The sequence below is a fragment of the Heterocephalus glaber genome, unplaced genomic scaffold, assembly GCF_053883595.1.
Source record: "Heterocephalus glaber isolate CG9 unplaced genomic scaffold, H.glaber_assembly_v1.0 deba00001606, whole genome shotgun sequence".
In the NCBI taxonomy this organism is placed as follows: Eukaryota; Metazoa; Chordata; class Mammalia; order Rodentia; family Bathyergidae; genus Heterocephalus; species Heterocephalus glaber.
This window is the reverse complement of record NW_028258377.1, coordinates 37,642,105-37,662,367: the sequence shown is the minus strand read 5'-3', so window position 1 is coordinate 37,662,367 and position 20,263 is coordinate 37,642,105. Positions and strand designations below refer to the sequence as shown.

The window sequence follows — 20,263 nt, the reverse complement described above, 5'->3', positions numbered from 1 at the left end:
GATGCGACATTGGCCCTGGGTGACAAAGCCTGGGGGTTTGTGGTTTGTGAGAGCAGTGAACGGAATATGTTACATAAAGCTGTCCCGAGAGAGCAGGCTATGGCACAGCTGAGCGGATAACTGGCCAGCCTGTGTGTGGTTCTATGCCATGGTTTCCTCATTCTGCTGGATATCAGAATTACCTGAGGGAAATGGTTTAAAAACACACCTTCCCTCACCCTTGCTCCAGATCTACCAAATACCATTGGTAAATACTTTTGCAAACATTTCTGAAACAAAGTCAGGTTTGGAAACCCCTAATCCGCCGGGGGTTTCTCCTTTATCCACAGGTGGGGAAGGGCAGACTGACTGGCCCACACAGCAATGCCCTGAAAGCTGTGTCTTCCGGGTGTGAGAACCCAGACAGGTACCAAGGGGCAGAAAGAGACATCTGCACCCTGCTAGAGTTGGCCGTGCAACCCCACGCATGACAGGAACCACTAAAGAGACTTAAGCGCGACATCAGCAAAGGCCTGGAGAACAATTTCAAGCAAGACATAATGACATATCTAGCATACAACGCAGAGGAGAACAGGACGGAGGGAGATGGGCAGGCTCTGGAGAGCCGCGGGAGTTTCCCCACAGCCCGAAGGGACAAATTGGATTGGCCTTCACAGAGAGAGGAAGGCATTCCCTGCCAGTGAGAAAAGTGGGAAAAGGCACGAAATGTGTACCCAAGAAGTTGGTCTGGCTGACGGAGAGGATGTCGAGGTGGATGCGGTTTCGAGAGGGGCACAGATGCGCGGGGGAGTCTTGCACTCTGGGCTACGGCAGCTGCACTGAACACAGCTCCAGCTTCCCAGGACCAGCTGGGAAAAGTCGGGGTCAGACAGAATGTGGCCAGGTGAGCAGGTCCGCGCCATGAGATTAGCTGCTTAGGATGCAAGCTGTCTCTGCTGATTCAGATCCTTCCAAGGTTTGCCAAGCCTCAGTCTGCTCAGCGCAACTCCCCCTCCTAGAGATAAAAAACCCAGGGAAAATCATTTACAGCAAGGATGCTGACCTGGCACTTGCAGGGACCTGAAGGACAGGATGGTGCATTGATTGGCTCCTGGGTCCTGCAACTCTCAGATAACCCACGGGGTGGGCCAGTGCCCCAATCCCCACTGGGAGCTCTGGGCGAGCAAGTGATGGAAGTCGGCCATTGACAGCAGATAAAATATTCTAGCTCTACTGTCATTCTGAGCAGAAAATAATATTATAGGTTGGTGTTAGGTCATTGGTTAATTAGGTAAAGTGAGTGACTAGATAGATTTTAAAGCCACACTTACCAGAGGCTCCCCAGACGGAGGCACTGCCATGTCCTCACTGATCTGAGCTCTGGAGATGGAGAGATGAAGGCTGCAGCGCCCACAGTGTCCTCCTACCAGGCAACTCCAGGGAGGGCCCAGCCCTTGGTGCTTAGCTGGAGCTCTGAGCTAAACTTGGAGGGGGTGATGGAGAAAGAAGGATCCCTCTAGGACCCCACCCCAAGCTCCCTGCTCCCTGTGAATACCCCAGCGCAGGCCTAACACCTCTCTTTCCCTGTCTAGTAGCATCTTCAGGACCCCTCGAGCCAACCTAAGAAAGCAACAAATACTTCTACAGGTCATCCTCAAGCTGTATTATTGCTCCTGAGCACACCGGGTAAAGCTTTTTACTTCTACCCATGTCTCATTATGTCCCAGCAACAACCTTGTGAAATTGAGTCTCTTTTATGCATGTAGACAAGAGAGTTCAGGTCACATAGGAAGTAAGGACTGGAGTCAGGTTGTGCAAATCTTTCCTGGTCTGACCCCAAGGCCATGCATTTGCTATGATCAATGGAGCCCCACAGTATTGAACTGAGCCCAAGGAGGGGACAGAAACCATGCTAGGTCCTCCAAACAGAGGAGATGGTGCACTGTGAACTGCTTAAACAGGTGCTAGAATATGATGAGGTGACTCAAACTTGTTAATGCAAGAAGCCAACACCTCCCTTAAGGCTGGGGTTCACAAAGGAAGGACATGGCCTCACCTCAACCTGGAGTCTAAGAGGAAGGAGGAGCTGGGAGTGTGGAGAAGGAAGGGTCCCACTTCCCAAGCTGCCTGGCCTCTGAGACACCCCTGGAAGAGAAGGAAGTGATCAGGAGAATGAGGAATGACAAGGGTCCCTTCTCTTCTCCCCTCTGACCTCTTACAAACAAAACCCGGCCAGAAGCCACCAGGAAATGCAGCCTGGGCACTCTCAGGCCAGAGCATGGAGCTAGAGGGGTGGCAGAAGCTGAGAGACACCAGGTGAAGAGCCAGCACAACCTGACATAGCACTTAGAGTGTCCCCTACCAGAAATGACTCGGTCTGCCCAATCACCTGTGTCTCTGGTGTGATGATTGTCCCCGTTTTAGAGACAGGGTAAATGAAGCTCAAGAGCCCATATCACGTGTTCAAGGTCACCCATCAGAATCTGAATTCAAATCCGTATCTGCCTGGCTCCTAAGCACAGGGAATCAGGCGTGTGACATGACAACCTCTCCTAGGAGAGCCTCAGTCCAAGATTGTCATGGCACATGGGCCATCCTGGTGAGGCCCATCCGAGGTGCAGCCTGGTTGCCTCTTCAGACAATGTGAGCTCAGGGGTTATGTGCATCTCACCAGCCATGTGCTGCAGCTCCCAGCCTCCCTCTCAGCCTCAGCATAAGGCTGGGCTCTGGAATCCACAGCATTTTCTCTGCAAGCCCTGTCTGGACCAGGAGCCCACAGGAAGGCCATGCAGGACTGGAGACAGGGAGGCAGCGTCACCACAGAGCTCAGGCACAGCATCTGAAGGCCTGGGGCTTGCTTCTGTGGGTCCCTCTTGATCCCATCCACATCCCCACCTTCACCCTGCCTCCCTGCTGCATGGGCCCATAGAGAGGGGAGCCAGCTGTGTCACTGGGGAACTTAACAAGGCTAATTCCACTGAAGCCTCCATTAACTTTACTACTTCTCTGTAAGTGCTCCATTGTAAATAATGATTCTGCACCATGGAAACACACTGCTGGAATCTCCCGGCGGACATAAAATTAAATCCAGCTTCCACGGCCCACTGATGGAGCACATTGTGATAGCTGCATAATTTTCCAAACCACAGAGGGCTGTAAGCATTTCCCACCCATTCCAAGGGAAGCTCCAGTTCAGTCTGCCTTAAAAAACGGGCCTGTGCATTTCCATACCTTCTGCTCCAACTTTGTACCAAAGTCCTCTGTCTGCCCAGACTGCTGTAGAACTCCACTCACCTCAGAAAGCTCAGCATGAAGCCCACCCAGCCTGCCAAACCCTGAGAAAAAGACAGGCATGATAGTGCATTGATTGTGTCAACTTGAGTAAGAAACATCTACCCAAAGTGGCTCAGCATGGTTCTGGGTGTGGAAGACCCACTCTAGGGACGATCGTAGCCAGAATGCTGTAAAGGGGAAATGAAGAAGGAAGACCCGCTTCTGGTTTTTTTCAAAGGAGCTCCAGTCTTTGCTCTCACCTTGGACGTCATCTCCCGGCTTCCAGCGCAGGCCCTTCAGCCTTCCGATGCAGATCCTTTGGCTGGGTCCTTCAGATCCCCAGAGCGCAGAGAGACCTTTTGCACTTCCACACCCAGCTCTGGGCAGCCATCGTAAGCCAATCCGCAAATTCTTAAGCATCTTGTATTTTTGCTAGTAAACATGGACTGATATAACAGGTCTGAAGACAGCGGACACACACCTCATCAGTAGGGTTCTCGAGCCAGACAGACCAGACCAGCCCTCCGCTCACGCACCCACCCCTTGCACAGCCTCCCTGCCTGTCTCAAGGCTCAGCCTCCTCCTGCTGTGTGTCCCCGCCAGGCTTGGGCAGCGTGCATCTTCTTCCCACCCCTGCAGAGTCAGCGCAGGGTTCTGCTTCGATCAGAACCACTTAGAACCAGATCGGGAAAGCAGCCTATCCTTTGATAATAGACAACTAGGAAAGAACAAGAACAAGAACATCTCTCTGGTATGGGAGGAAACCTTCCCTCCTGGCTGTTTTTAGACAACTGGGGCCCCCAGCCTCTGCTCTCTGCTTGCTGGCTGCAAAGCACAGAGGTGTCATCGCGGAGCTCGCAGGACCCTCCTCCCAATCATATGAGACACTTTCCCGGCTCTGCAGAGTGACATTTAGGCTGAGGGTCTCCTTGAACTTTAAGCTCTACTTTAAGTGTCTCTCTGTGCGCTCTTTATTTGCTAACTGCATGGCAACATCTGAGTTACAGACAAGTTTTGGTGACCGGGGAAACTCACAACAGGCACAGGTCAAGTGGAAACCAGGCTCCCCCTGCACATTGTTCTACAAGAGACCTGAAGTTGTTCCCAACTTCACTTTCCAGTGCTGACTTTAAAAACGAAAAAGAAAAAGTCTGGGTTTTTTTCAGAAACTAGAAAGCCTTGAAGAATTTTCAAGCTGGATGACCCAATATCAACTGTCCCTGGCCAACGCTTCCTTGTTAATCAACTGGCAACGTGACAGCCCCTCTCTGCCCTTGAAGATGTGATTGCCTTTAATCCTCACCACAGCCCGCGTAGGCATTATTAGCTTCAGCTCCATTTTTCACCTGGTGACTCACAGGCACAGTGACTTGCTCAAGGTCACTCAACTCTAGTAAATGACAAAGGTGAGATTCAAACTCGAGTCTTCTCACCCAGAACCCTCTTCCTAGTGCAGCGCAGCTCTGGACTTGCAGGGCAAGGTCTCAGCAGGTGGAGACCTACGTCTTTCGGGAGAGACCCACACCTCTTCCCTAGAAGACCCTTCCTGCAGAGCAATGTGACTTACCTGGCAGGCTGCCACAGTTCAGCTGTCGCACTGCATTTCTCTCTGCTTATTTCTCTCCCTTGTGACCCTCAGTGTCACCACCATGTGCCTTTACATTAGATCCCAGAAGGAACCCCAGGGCGAATCCCCCATTTGTGACGTTTATGGAACTGGCCATTGTTTATGCTATTACAGAGCCATCAGACTCAGAGGGAGCATTCTTCCTGGATACAACATGGGTTTTCTTCCCTTGGGGCTCTGGTACCAACATTTATCTACTCATATCCTGTGCCACTTGCAGTTTTTCTGTGAACATTTAAATGGTCTTTCAGTTTTAAGTCCGTGATTTACGTTACATCGTCTGTTAGCCTCTGTACAAGACAGAAAACTGAGTTACTGTACAAGAATGCCATGACCGAGATCCCTAACTCCATGACAAAACCAAGTACAGCTGGAGCTTTTGTAAGTTTTGGTTTCTGGGCTTCATGATTCACTTCCTTTCTAGGCAACTGAAGAGCTGTCTACCAACCCACCAAGCAAAATTTGTGGCCAGCCCTGACTGGGGGATGAAGTAGGAACCAAGATCTATAATTCTCCTCTCCCTGCAAACTTCTAAACTTGCTGGAGGAAAAAAAAAAGACACATTAAACTATTAGAGAGCAATGTAATGTACATTATAAATAAATAGGATGTTCTAATAAATAGAGTCATATTTTCAGAAAAGGGCAATAATTGGCGACATTTAAAATTTGCAGGGAAGTTATAAGAGAAAAAATTGATTCTTTTTGAAAGCTATAGTTTTCAAAACTTGTTTTAATGCATCCCTTTAAGATTTAGTACAAATTCTGCTATAGGCTATTGTCAGACTTTGGAAATTTCACAAGTTTAGGAAAAAAAGAAATTATTAAATTGTGAAACCATTGATTAAAGGAAGAAGGCCCTCTCTTTAGAAGAAAAAAAAAATTCTGATTGGTAACAGAATTATTGGAGAGATCTGTGATGCTGTGCTTTCAACAAAAGGGTGAGGGTTAATCCTTACTCATCTGGATCCGGCCAAGTATGCACTAAAGACAGATTCTCTCTAGAACAGAAGGACATCATGGGACTATTCGGACAGCAAGAAGAGCAACAACAGACAGAATGAGAGCTCCTCATGCAAAGACCATGACCAAAGGAAAATGCATAGAGATATTGCTCCTCGCCTTTCCATCTGTGGATAACATTAAAGCCAGCTCCAGACAAACCAAGAGTCCCAGAAGAGAGAGAGCAGACTGGAGAAGCAGAGAAACCAGTAACTACTCAGTCCAAAAAGCTGGATCCCTCAGATCAAGAGGAACCAAGGATGCAGCCCCAATCCAAGGCTGAAGGCTTGGAAGTGCCCTGGAGAATCGCTGGTATGAGTCCATGTTGGAAGGCTAAAGAAGCTGGAGTCTGATATCCACAGACAATGGCAGCAACAAAAAACATACCTGCTCAATTAAGAATTGAGCTTGTGGGCCAGGGATTCAGCTCAGTGGTTTCTCCACCTGCCTCACAAGCACAAGGACCTGAGTTCGATCCCCAGTACCAAAAAAAAGAATTGAGCTTGTGCGTGGGTGCCGACTTAGTCACTTTTCTCTCATTGCTGAGACAAAATACCCGACACCCAGAGTTAAGGGACGAAGGTTTATTTGGCTCACAGTTTGCAGAGGTTTCAGGCCACAATCGGCTGGCTCCAAGGCAGGGTGGCAGAGGGACAACAGTTCATGGCAGTGGAAGACAGCAAAAGCAACAAGGGAAGGAAGAGGGGCCCTCAACAGCGCCTTTCTGCCCCTGTAATCTTATGCAGCTTACTTAGGATGTGTAGCACTTGCACCCTGGATCCTAGTGCCCATGAGCCTAGCAGTGCAACATGAATCAATCAACTCCAGAAAAAGCCTCACCTCCAGCTGCATGAGGCTTTGCAGGTGGTACATCTAGACACAGCCACAACAGGGGCTGGCCGCCCCGTTCTCCCTCTTTTTGTTCCATCTGGATGCCCGCCCTGTTGGATAGTGCCACCCACAGTCAGGACAGATCTCTTCCTCCAGTTCCCTGGCCCACATGCCAGTCATCTCCAGAAACAGCTTACAGACACTCCTACCAGTGTGCTTTACCAACTTTCTAGGTGTCTCTAAATCCAGTCAAGTTGATGACAAAGATTAACCATCACACACACAAAACCTCAGGGCTAAGGGATAGAGGAGTCAAAACAAAAACATGCTGGATACCTGAGTCACTGTGTAGAGAGAAGTTACCTGTTACCAGGAGCGTCCAAAACACAACACAAAACAGAAGTTTCTACCACACTGAATTAGGCCAGTGACATTTGAGATGTTTACTTTTTTTTTTTACAGCAGCTTAATATTGTCACATTACAAATGGTGAGCTTCCTATTCACCCTCAGTGTGATTTGTAGCACTCAGAGATGTCTAATGGCTGAAGATGTGCAACAGAAAACCGACACATTTCTATGTCTTTAGATCTTGCCTTAGACGATAATTTATACAAAGTAGCCAGCCATGGCCATGATTTTTTCAAGAAGAAAAATCATATTTTAAAATTTCAATCAGGGTTATTTGTAATATATCATTCTGGTGAACTTGAGGAAAAAAGAAATTTATTAAAGGTTACTGAACAGATGATGATTGATGGATGCTAACAGAGGTAAAAAATTGAAGGGGGTAGATATTTACAGGGCACAATGTTAGTATCCACAGGTTACCTACTGTTGTACAAGGTACACACAATTTTTCGCCAAAGGATTCAGGTTGCCACCAACTGAACAGCTAATCGAACTTAGCAGCCCTAATAGTGGGGAAACAGGCATTATGAACCTCTAGACACCATGCAAAGTGAAGCACAGACATCATTATGAAATATTCTTACCCAGACAGTTAAACCCAAATGTAATCAAGTCTTCAAATCAATTCCGCTTCCAGGCTAAGCCAGGGGCAGAAGAACACACAGGATACCGCTGTGAGGAAGTGACCAGATGGGCCAGAATGTGAGGCCTTTCTCACAGCTGATCTCTCCTACAAAGCAAGCCAATCACATGGCAAAGGGAGAGGCTTCAGAGATGTAGAAACTAAATCAAAGCATGGACCTTGTGCAAATCCCCACTTAAATACAATTATAAAAAGGCATTCTGAGACAATCAGGGAAATACAGACTGAATATGAGACAATATTAAGGAATTACTGTTAATTTTACCCTATTAAAAAGGTGAAAATAGTAAGGTTAAATAAAAAAATGTCTTTGTTTCTTAGAGACTTACACTAAAGGATTAGGAAGGAAATATTCTTAAAATTCTTTTTGCAAAGAAAGAGAAAAAAGAGATGAGTAAAAAAAGAGGAAGAGAAGCAGAACAAATTTTTGTAATAGTTAAATCTGCCTGGAAGGAATCCAGGGGTGAGGGTTCCTTATGTGACTTTTCTCTCTCTTCTTTTGCTTCTGGTTAACGTTTTATGTACTAAAGGAAGTTAAATAGCTCTGAGAGTCGCCAGAAAGGCCGGAGAACAGGCCCAGAGGTACAGCGGTGAGAAGGTCTCCCCCCAAATCTGCTTCAGAACTGGTCCTGTGAAGCCACCGCAGACAACTCAGCCAGAGCTGTCATCAACACCTGCCATGAGCCACCACCAGTAGGACCCCCGCCCACCGTCACAGGTGCCACCTTCTCCAGACTGGGGTCCAGATGGTCCCCTTCTGTACCCTGGTTGCAAGGGAGGTGAGAAAGCACAGGCATTTTCAATTATACATATTAAGAAACAGGTTCTGGGCCGGGGATGTAGCTCAGTGGCACCGCGCCTGTCTTGCAAGTGCAACGTCCTGAGTTCGATCCCCGATACCACAAAAGAAAAGAAAAGAGGTTCTGCTTTAAAAGGTGGAAATTCCCTAAGAATAAGGGAGTGATTCAGAAAGCCAAGAAGAATGCAGATATAACACACTATGTGCATAAACACACATAACTGAGTGATACTGTGCTTTTACCTGTGGCCCAATTCTTGGTACTGACAGTAGCAATCTTGCTCCAGAACCTGTGCTCCGAATCTGGGCACCAACACCCACCTACCAGACGGTGGGTGCAAAGCCAGGGAAAAGCACCCTAGGCATACAGCCTTGTCACCTTGACGTAGAAACTCAGACCGAAGCCCAAGAAGCTTCTTGGAAACCAGTCATCAAAGACAGGAAAGACTTGAGCTGAACCTGTAGGAGGGAGAATGGAGATGGAAAGCGAAAGAGAACAAGAGTTGGACCTAGATAAGGTAATCGTGTGGTCTGGTGTTCTAGGACCACCCAATAGGTGCCCATCACCCTAGAATAATTATTAATAGTGACCCCTTTTGTTATCAAAACAATCATGATTGAGGTAACAAATAATATGGACCACCCTAGAAACAGTGGGAGCAAGAGTCTGAAGGCAAAAATTAGCAGTTCTGGGGTGAGGAGTGAGGGACATCACGGAGAGCCCTGGTCAAGTAGAGAGCCTGGGCACGCAAGGGGGCAGGGGAGAGGCTGCTGTGAAGCAGTGTCAGGCTGATCACACAGGGCCTGGACACCAGGGCCAGAAGGTCCTACTTCATTCTGGGAGCGCTAGGAAGGCCCTGAAAATTCCAGAGCAGTTTGCAGAACCCAGCATGCTCAGAGAGGATAAGGAGTGAAGGGCTAAAGGTTAGGGTTCTGTTCCAAAATTCAGGGGCCAACAGTATGGTGAAGCAAGAGAAAGGAGCAGGACAGGCACAGGGATCAGATACCAAGTGTCTTAGAGGAGCCCAGAGGAGTTCCAGTAGGAAGGGAGGAATAAAGACAGTGACCTCGGGGGTCATGCTTGTGCACATTCTAAATCAAACCCGCTGCTTCCTTGAGTAACAGAGATGACTTTTCTCCCAAGAGTTAGCATTGCAAGAAAAAAGAGAAAAGCTGATATGACAAAACGTTAGGAATTACGTCTTTGATGTATGAACACTCCTCGCCCCTTTGAACTCCTATAAACAGGGTTCACTCCAGAGTCCCTTGATGTGTCTAAGGTGCACATCTTCAATAACAAGAGGTCTCTGAAGGTAGATTTCCTCTTACGATCATGGGACAACTTCCATTTCAGGGCGCTTGCAGATGTTTCTGATTAATTGTTAAGTTAGCCTTTTGAGACCTCAATTTATATGCAGCATTGACAGGTGTCTGCAAATAATCTAGCAGAGGAAGAAGAGGTCCTTAGAAAATGAATGTAATAGTTTCAACTCATGGCTAGAAGAGCATGTTCTTACAACCCACAAGCTTCATTCATTCATTCATTCATTCATTTAAAACTGCTCTAAGATCCAATTAAAATCATGGGTTACACACAGCAGAATTGTTTATCTCTTCACTACTAAGAGGAGAGAACAGACTTCAACACTACATAAATCTAGAACGATGAGGCTGGAACTGTATGAAATAATGTAGGGTCCCACGTGAAGCTGGAAAGCTGAGGATGCTGACATTCCATGGACTTGCATGGAGATTCAGAGACACAACCATCTTGGGAAGGTGTTATTTCAAAAGGAATATGGATCCCATGTTTAAGAAGTAGATTTTAGTCCTTCAGTCTACATTAAACCCTCTTTCTTAGGATCTCTGAACCTTTACTTCACCTAAAGAAAGGCAAAGAGAAAGAAAAAGGGAAAGAAAGGAAGAAGGGCCAAAGGAAGGAAGGAAGGAAGGAAGGAAGGAAGGAAGGAAGGAAGGAAGGAAGGAAGGATGGATCACCTCCCAGAGAAAAGTTAAAGACCTGCATACATGTGGACAGAAAACATGCATTTGTTCATTCATCCTTTTGACAGTATCTATTGAGATCTTACTTGAATTTCAGCAGTGAACAAAAGAGTGTCTCTGCCTTGGATTAACTTCCATTGGGGGTATAAAGTGGGGCTGGGGACCTGAGCATAGAAACAGACCATTAATAACAGGCTCATAGGCTCAGCAGACTAATCTGCAAGTCTAAACCATAGGAGCTTCTGCAGGGTCAACGACAAGTAAAAAGACAGAAAGCAGGATCCAGAGCTGGCCACCACCAGGCACTCTGGAGCCACCCATGTACCCCAATCAACTCTGCAAAATCAGCTTCAGCCCTCTGGGAAATGAGTCAGAGTCAGACATCAGACGAGAGTATCCCACAGCAGCCTGTTGGTCCAGGGAGCTACAATCACATTCCACAGGACAGGGCTCTAGTGGTCTCCCAAGCAAAGTCCCTGTACCCAGAATCACCCTTCCCTCCCCCTCCGTTCTGCTTCCCAGAGGCTGCTGCAGGCTCCTCAAACAGTGAGACCTTAGCCCAAAATGAGTCTTTAGGGACAGTCACAGCATCCACCATCAGGAGATCTCATGGGAGGCCCTGCCCTCAGGAAATCAAAGACCCAGTTGTCCAGCATGGCCAAGCAGAGCTCATAGAGGGGCAGTGTGGTGTCACAGACAGACCACCCTCTCCTTCCTCCTTCTCCACCAAGCTAAAAACCAAGAGAACCCCGTTTGGCCAGGAGCCCACTGGGATCCACGTTCCAGTCCAATCCCCTCTCTCCATCTCAGGCCCCCCTCCTGCAAAACAAGACAGTTGACTATATCACTGAGTGGTTTCTCACCAATGCCAGCATATCTCAGAACTGGGAGCAAACTACAAGGCATCCTTGTGGTCCCTCAGAAGCCACCCTGCCTTTGGAGTAGGGTCCCAAGTCCCCTCCATTTTCATTTGTTTTACATACTGAATATCTTTGTAAGGCTTAAATTTTTTTGAAGTTTGGCTGCTAGATAGATATTATGCCACCAAAGAGTTAGGAAAATACCCAAAGCATTCCCCCTACTCCCACGTCACTCAGTACAACACTTCTGACACCAGATGTGGGGGAGGGCTCCCCACACATCATGCAGTTCTCCAGAGGTCCCTGAGTTTCCTCTGATTCAATTCAATTCTCATACTGTCTGCCTGGAAACAGGGTCAGATCCCACAGGTTAAGGGTTTGGGTCTACAAGATTGCACTTCAGATACCAATTGCACACCCGTCACAAGTAGGAGGTTGTCACCTACACTTTTGAACAACTGGTTATGAATCGAGGTTCCCACAAATGTCATTCTGTAGGCACGATTGATTAATTCATTGCTCACTGTGATCAACCTTCAGCTTTCCTCTTCTACCTGGAGGTTAGCGGGTGGGGCTCAAAATCTCAACCTCCTCATTAGGCCTTGGTTTCTGGTCACCAGACCCCCATCCCGAGGCACTCTAGGGGCCCCAGCCAATCATCACCCCATTAGCATATAAAACAACTCTTAGCATTCTGGGGAGTCCACGGGTTTTAGGAGTTCTGTCCCCGGAAACTGGCAAGAACAGTATGTTACTCAGTCTTCAGGTACTGTGACAAAATACCTGAGATAATCAACTTCAAAGGAGGACAGCCGGGTGTCGTGGTGCGCCCCTGTAATCAGAGCACTCCGGAGGCTGAGGTAGGACTGCTACCAGTTTGAGGCCAGCCTGGGCTACGGAATGAGTTCAAAGTCAGCCTGAACTATATAGTGAGACCTTGTCTCAAAGAAAAATAAAGGAAAGGAAGGATTTATTTTGGCTCCGAAGTTTCGATCTATGATCACTTAGCCCCGTTGCCTTTTGGCCTGTGGGAAGGCACTATATCATGGTGCAAGTGTATGGTAGAGGAGGCCCGTAAGCTTCCTGGCTGGAGAGCAAGAAGAGAAAAAGGGGTCAGGATCCCAATATGTCCTTCAAAGGCACACCCCTAATGACCATACATCCTTCAAAGAGGCCCCACTACTAAAAGTTCCACCACCTCTCAGGGACATCATGGGCTGGGGAAGAGGGCTTTAACACATGGGCATTTGGGGGGGACACTTCAGATTCCAACAACAGTCAAGAGCAAATACAGATTTCACAATATCATAGCACCCAAATACATCTTACCATATTAAACAAAAGGTGATTCGTCACTCAGCTCCATCGGAGAAGTTAAAAGACTCAGGGCAAAGATGGCCAGCTCCTTTCCATGACTCTCTAGAGGTGTCATGGGTAGTCAAGCAATCTGTGTGCCAGCCCCTACCAGGACAGCCATTATCAATGTAACGGAGCCTGGATTTTCCTGCCCAAAACATGCAAGCATCCCAGAGCAGGGGACAGGTGGAGTCAGACTGTGTCAGAAAAACCACTCCCCCATGCCAGAATGCCGATCCACTTACTTGCCAAGGTCGCTGCGTGGTATTTCAGCACAGGACTCCCACCAAGACCTGACTCCAGGCTCAGGCAAGGCAAGAACATGATCTGTTCCCCACTCCCCCGGAAGTGGCTGAATATGAAAACAGATGGGCCGTCCAGGTGTTAGCCAGCCGTTTCCGGTCGTTCCCTGGAATCACTCATGACAGCCACAGGTTAGGAGTTCTGGGTGGCAGAGATGGAGGGCCCAAGGCCTGGCCCAATCCTCTCCTCAGTGAGACTCTGAGGTTTTACTCTGGGACTCGGTGCCTTGCCTGGCTTGTACAGCAACTCCTGAGTCAAATCCTGAGTCTTGCCAGTCAAATCTAGGCCACGGGTCTCCCCAGTCCCCCACTCCCATGCCACTTTGGAGGACACATGCCCTGGAAGCCAGCAGCTCACTCCCTTTTCTCAACTATGTATTCAAGAAATAAACCCTGCTGATCCCTTGCTCCAAAAAGTTCTGAGGCTGAAATAAGGATCTCTCAGGTGGCACCAAACTTCGGTTTCAAGGTGCTTTTCAGGAAAATCCTCACAGAGTTAGCACAAACTAGCTCTTCATTGCATTTCCTCTACCACTGCAGCCATTTACCACGGCATTGACCTTTGCCCCTAGGTTAATTATAAATAGTTTCGTCTATTGGAGAATTGAACTGAATTAGCTTGGTTTTAATCTCTCATCAATAATTCAAATGAGCATTTCCCACAGATGAAAACTACAACTGTCCCGGATGGAAGGAGGAGGCCCCTAACCCTCTTGAGTGTTCCCTGGGCAGGGAGGGGCATGGCCTCCCGAAGTAGGCCCTGACGACATCCCCGTGCTTGAGTGCCCTCGGGATGGCCTGGACCTGGGCCAGGGAGCACAGACGATGTCCCAGGTTGGTGCGACCCTGTCTGACAGCCCATTAGCCCCAGCTGTCGGAGACATCTGCCTGCTCTGATTACTGTCAGAGCGGAGGAGAAGCGACTCCCCCCAGCCTCGAGCTGTCTCCCCTGGGCTCCACTGTCATCAAGTGATTGTGGTTCCACTTGAAGGCACTCAGAACCCATCCCTGGCTGCTATTTATAACGTTCCGGTGGGATCAGCCGGTGAGGCTACCCGAAACAGCACCAAGTTCCAGCCGCTGCCTCCAGGCAAGAAACAGGCAACCTCTGTGCTGAGCAAAATCCATTCATAAAAAATATATGCACCATCAGGTCAGCTTTCACCGTGCTCCATGCCTGGGGACCCTGGGGTACACAAGAAGGACATTGAAACTATGGCAGCTTGCGATGTCAAGGGATGGATTCAGGTGACACCCCCATGGCTCCCACCCAGGCCACAGCCAACAGGGCTGCCTTTGATATCCAAAATTATGTTGCTCTGGTTGCAAAGGAGCTGAAAATCCCAGCTTCTGACATGAATTGGGGTACCCAGTATTCATTTCCAGGGGCTGTGTAACAAACCATTACAGACTGAGCAGCTTCTAACAAAGAAAATCACTCTTTGATAGTTCTGGGGCCCAAGAGTCCAAAATTCTGCAAGGCCATTGGGAAGCCACCAATGGCTCTAAGGGAAAATTGTTTGTTTGCCTCTTCTAGCGTCTAGTGGCTGTCAGATCTCCTTAAGGTACAGCTACATCACTCCAGTCTCTGCCTTTAGGGTCACATTTGCCCCCTTCTCTGTCTGCGTCTCCTCTCTGTCTGTCTCAAATTCCCCTTGATCTTTCTCTTCTGGTAAGAACACTGAAGCTAGGGCCCACCACAATAATCAAGGACTCCCACTCCATCACAAGAGCCTTAGTTACACCTGCAGAAATATTTTTTCTACATAAAGTAACACGTGCAGGGTTCAGGGATGCAGACATATCGGGGGGGGGGGGGCATTCATCACCCCAACCTGTGGATAAAAAAGCAGGAGCTTAGCTTTGGGGTCAGGAAACTCTAGGTTTGAATCCCAGCTCTGCCATTCTCTTAGCTACTAAAACTCAGTCTCTTCTTAAGATGCTGCCAACACCCAGTTTAATTCCAATAAAAGGGCCCAGCAGGACAGAGTTCTGAGAACCAGCTTCGCACTCCTCTCTCACCACGGGCTTATCTGCACGCGGAGTGCCAGTCCCACCCCAGGCCAGGAGGGAGCAGTAGCTCTGTGGCTCTGACAAGATGCCCTGCCATGGAGCCTTGTGTCCCCCACCCCAGGGAATCTGCTCTCTCCTGTCACCTCTCAGAAGGCCACATCACATCTTCTCAGCTCTGGCACCTGGCTTCCTTCCCACTTGTTTCTGCCTCGGTGCCCCCAGCAACACCAATCGGTCTCCATCCAAGCTTTGTTTGCTTTTAATTACTAAGCCAACCAAACGAGCCCCCAGCACAGCCGAGTACAGACACACCTGGCTGCCTCCGACAGGTAACGAATCGCTCAGCCATGTTCAAGGACAAGTTTCCTGACAGCAGCGGGAGGATCGACCGAACCAAGCCAGGGTGAGCTCGGAGGTCAGAGAATATTGACTGGGGAGCTGCATCCCACCCTGAGAACACCCTGCCTCCCCTCATGCTGCCCCTGAGCTCAGCTGATTTCACTGCAGATAGGGTCTCAGGACGACACGCTTCTGACATGGGGGATTGGTCTCACTGGGTACGCGAAGGGGACATTGACCACGTCTCTCGCTTATGTCTGCACTAGGACGGAGACACTTTAACAGCACCTGTGAGTGACCAAGAGAGGAAAACTGGAGTTTTGCTTAAGGCCAGGGAGCAGATGCATAAATGTACAGACCACTGTTGTATTATTTTCCTCCAAAAGCTGAAACGGCCCACAGTGCCCTGGGTTTCTCCCAGACATCCCATCCCCAGTGCTGTGTGCTCCATATAAGGCTGTTCACATATCTTCCTGGAGCCATCTGCAAGCAAGAGGAGGTCCTCTTCAATGACCCAGGAGATGGCAAAGGACAGAGCAGGAGGCATGAGCACAGCCAGAATCCTGCGCGGCTCAGGGATCATGATTTGCCTCAAAACCTGAGAAGCCAGTCACACAGGGCATACCCACAACCGTCCCAGCCCCTGCGCATGGCAGAGCCATGGGGCACTCAGAAGAGCCAGGACTCCCTAAGTGGCAGTGCCATCAAGGGAAGCTGAAGGGGAGACTCCCCCAACTCCTGCCCTGGAGTGACATGGGGACCCTGCCCCATGGGACACAGAGCTGTGGGCCTTGGGGACACACGGTTGGTGACACACGGTTGGTGACACTTCAGGTCCCCTGCTGAGTGTAAAGCTGAGACTACTCCCTGGATGGGGGAGGGAGCAAAGGTGGCTGGGGTAAGCTGACAGCTCAGTCAGCTTCCTGGGGACCAGAGGCACCACGACTGTGGGGAGGAAAAACAAACATGAGCCAGGCTCAGGGGTGCACTTCCATAACCCCAGCTACTTAGGAGGCTGAGACAGGAGGATTGCAAATTCCAGGCCAGCCTGGGCAACTCAGTGAGACTTTGCCTCGAAAAAAAAGAAAAAACTAACACACTTTGACCCCTTTCCTGTGAGAATTATAAGTGTGTGTGTACAGTACATACACACACACACACACACACACACACACACACACACCTACGAAGTCAAGATTACTGCACATTAAAGTGCTAGTGTTTCATCCTCAGTGCTCCGATTTGGGATTAGTTTTTTACCCTGCTTCATCTCTATTTTACACATTTTCTGTAATATATACCACATTACTTTAAAAATGAGTGGAAGTGCTATTTTTTAAACCTTATAAATAAAAGGAATAGGCCATTTTACCACTAGTCACATCCCCGAGTCCACTCTGTAGGAACCTGTGCCCTATCGGTTACCTGTTTGTAAAAGTTTAGAGGACAGAGATAAGCCAGATGTGCCCCGGGCCAGCTGGGTGCTGAGCACCGTGAGCACTATGATCCTGCAGGACCAAGGAAGACACTGGACCATTGCCCTCCTCCCTCACAAATGCTGGAGCCCAGACACCACTGTTTATCCCATTTAAGAATAACCGAAAAGAACAAAATAGATTTCATAAATCACTTAGTCTTTACAGCTTCCTCCTCCAGGACACACATGCAGGCTTCTAGCAAAGATGATGCAAAATAACAAGACAGATGTAGTAACTAATGCAAAGTGCTTGGTTCACTAAACAAAGAGCTTTCGATGTTGTAACTCAATTTATGCTGGCGTATTAGGACCTGAATGGGGCTAAGAGAAGCTGTAAAACAGCAGTCTTGACGTCAGAGGGCTGAGTGCACCCAGGCAGGAGACTTCCCGGGCCTGCGTGCTTCCCCCACACACTGCTCCTTGGAGACCTCTGAAAGGGGCTGCCTCGTCCTGGGATGTTCACAGGGATTCTCTCTTTCTTCCAAGGAAAGACTCAAACATTTCTTGGTCCCCATGCCTAAGTCAAACAACCCTTTCTTCCTTCTGAGCGCCCTCCCCCCACATTCATCTATTCAGCCCCTCCTGTAACTAGACGGCTTCTGTGTCCACCATGATGAGTATGGAGAGGCGTCAGGCAGCTGTCGATGCTCGGGAGCTCACAGGCTAATGGGTCCCCTCCTGTTGTGGGCAGAGGAGAAGACAAAGGGCAGTGGGTCTGCCATCCCTGCTGAACACAGAGTGCTGGAAAAGAGCCCAAAACTGCTGGATCCCCGAAGGTCTGCAAAGAAGACCCTCACCGCCACGCCTAAGGGAGAGGCCTTCGCAGAGATACAGGCCTGCACCAGGACCCTTTCTTTCTCCACCCTCACAGCCAAGGTCCCGCTGCCCTGCCCAGCTGATCGCCTCTGTGATGGGAATGGATCCAGTGACGCACCTTGGTTTGGGACTCCCGGGAGGCCTTGATAAGGCCTCAGCCCTCTGAGGGCCAGGGTTCCCATGTAGGGTAGTCAGAGTCAGCCCGGCTCTGAGCAAGCTTCTCTCTCATGCAGGCTCCAGGGAAAACATCAACAAGTATGTGCCTGCCTCTGTGAACCTATGGGCCCAGGAGCTCATCAGAAGCCTAGCCCAGCAGCAATGGGTGACCTCATTCTGTGCTCGGGCTTGTGTTTTCAGTTGAGACAAAAGGTACAGCGGGCTGAGAGGTCTGGAGCTGCATGGTGATGAGCTAATATGCCAGTGAGAAGGTTTCTCGGCCATATGTCAGGACAAGCCAAACAAGCCAGCTGCATGGTACTCTATGCGCCAGGATGCCACCCAGTATGGCTGAAAACAGCTCCCAGAAGCTCCAGCAGGGATCTAGCTAGAAGCACCATCCACCATAGGAGGACAGAGGCGCCATCACTGCCAGCCCAGGGGAAAAGTGTGGGCAGAGGGCGCTGGCCATACTCACCACCCCTCCGTCCCCAGAGCCTGCTCTGCCCAGATGAGGCAGGGGGCTTGGACACACGAGGACTGTCTCAGGGGTCTTCCATGTGATTCTCACAGGCACACAGGGCAGCCACCAGGACCGAAGATCAGCCCTACTTCCCGGAGAAGGAAGCTGAGGCTCCGGCACAGCCAAGCCTGAAAAGGACAGGTCTGGTAGCTGATGCTGGCCTGCCTTGGTCCTCCCCATCACACTGCAGAACCTACAAGCACCTTCCTCTGTTAGCAGGAGCATCTGGACTCAAGCATGGCCTGAGCTTCCGCTCTCCTGCCATCCATCCGTTTAAAGGCTGGGTCCAGGAACCGGGAGAGAGCTCTTCCCTGCGTTCTGCCCCTCACCTCCAGTCTGACCCTGTCCTCCCCATCTGGAAAAGGCCAGCTGGACTAGCTGGTATCTAAGGCCCCCAGGCTCTGCTCCCTAAATTCTCTGAGCATCTAGATGTGCCATACCTGTCAGAGTGCTGGAAGACACAAGATTGGGGCCCTCAGAGGGAGGGAATGCAGGACTGTTTCTGCCCCAGTGCTATAAAAGATGCTGAAGCTTCCACGACCCTAAAGAGTGCCATGTGCTTCCGGGATGAAGTCACAAGAGAGCTGGGCCCCAGAGAAGGTGCGTCCAGGTGGGCCACGGGTGGACATCTCAAGAACGCTGTGTCCCAGGCCAGTACAATCTGTACATGGAGACTTTCCCGGAGATGATAAATCAAAGGACAAAGGCCCTGCATTTCGAGGTTACCAAATTCCTTTTAATGACTCCTAAGTGCTTTCTTACAACTTTCTATAAATCTACCAGCTCATCCCCACCCCAGAACTCCACAGGCAACCTCATTAGGAGGCAATAAGTGGGAGCAATATTGATATTTCTGGCTATTCGCATTATTAATACCATAACCAGTCATACCGCCTCGTAAACAACTCTTATAGGACATTTAGCCCAGCTAAGTCCAAACGAAGTTAATACTATTGCTAATTATATCTCTATAAACTTATTTTATGGCAGGGAACAAGGGCTCTTACATCCTCTGATTACTCAGTCGCCAGAACCAGAAGGAAGTAGGAAAGACTTCATGGAAACATGCCCTCTGGGGATGATTCATTATGAATCATTGTGGTTTGCAACAGCACAAGAGCTATCTAGAGATTTTTCTTAAAAGAAAACAATTGTAATTTGTAGGAGAGACTATCTCAGGCAGCAAGAAATGAGGGAGGCCGACACAGTGAAAGTGCTGGGCAGAATTTCGGAGCTTGCCTTCTTGGGTCTGTGTGTCCAAGGGACAGAAAGGGGCCGGAACAGGCCCTGTCCCAGCTGCTCACAGGTGGAGGTGAACACACGCACGCCTGGGATCACTTTGTGACACTACTCATGTTTCTTATTGACTCAGTGCCTCACTTGGTGTATGTGGGTGCGACCGGAGCTCGTGGGAGGCTGCAGAGGAGCTCAGCCTGTCTCGGGAGGCAGTGCCAACCTCGGCTCTCTCCTCCTGGATTGTTTGGGAAACATGGTTCCCAGATGAGGGTCAAAAGCTCCCAGGAAGCTGTGAATAAGAAAATAAATGCTTTTCTTTATTCCCTCTCTAGCTGAGCTCAGACAATTTACTGTATTAAATGTCCCCTTGCACTCTGGAGAACTAGAATTGATTTTTTTTTTCTTCTTAAAATTGCTCATTGGGTTGCTTAGGAATTTCTCTGGGTGTTGTTATCAAGTTGTAAATTACAGTTACGAGAATAATCACAGATCGATGGCAGTCATTCTGAGGGAGGGCCAGGCCTGCATGAACATAGGCAATCGAGGCTTTTGACAGACATTTATGGTAAATTATCTTTAATTCAGATTCAATTAATTAAGAACAGTGAGATCTCAGGC

The 20,263-nt window shown here is 49.1% G+C and overlaps 1 long non-coding RNA gene across 1 annotated transcript in view; it reads right to left on the bottom strand.

Annotated features, from left to right (window-relative positions):
* Window positions 1-20,263, bottom strand: part of LOC147823009 (uncharacterized) — a 193,982-nt gene that overhangs the window by 161,133 nt on the left and 12,586 nt on the right. Inside the window, exon 3 of the long non-coding RNA XR_015444861.1 lies at window positions 714-19,934. This is a non-coding gene — a long non-coding RNA (uncharacterized LOC147823009). The remainder of the gene's footprint in view (window positions 1-713; window positions 19,935-20,263) is intronic.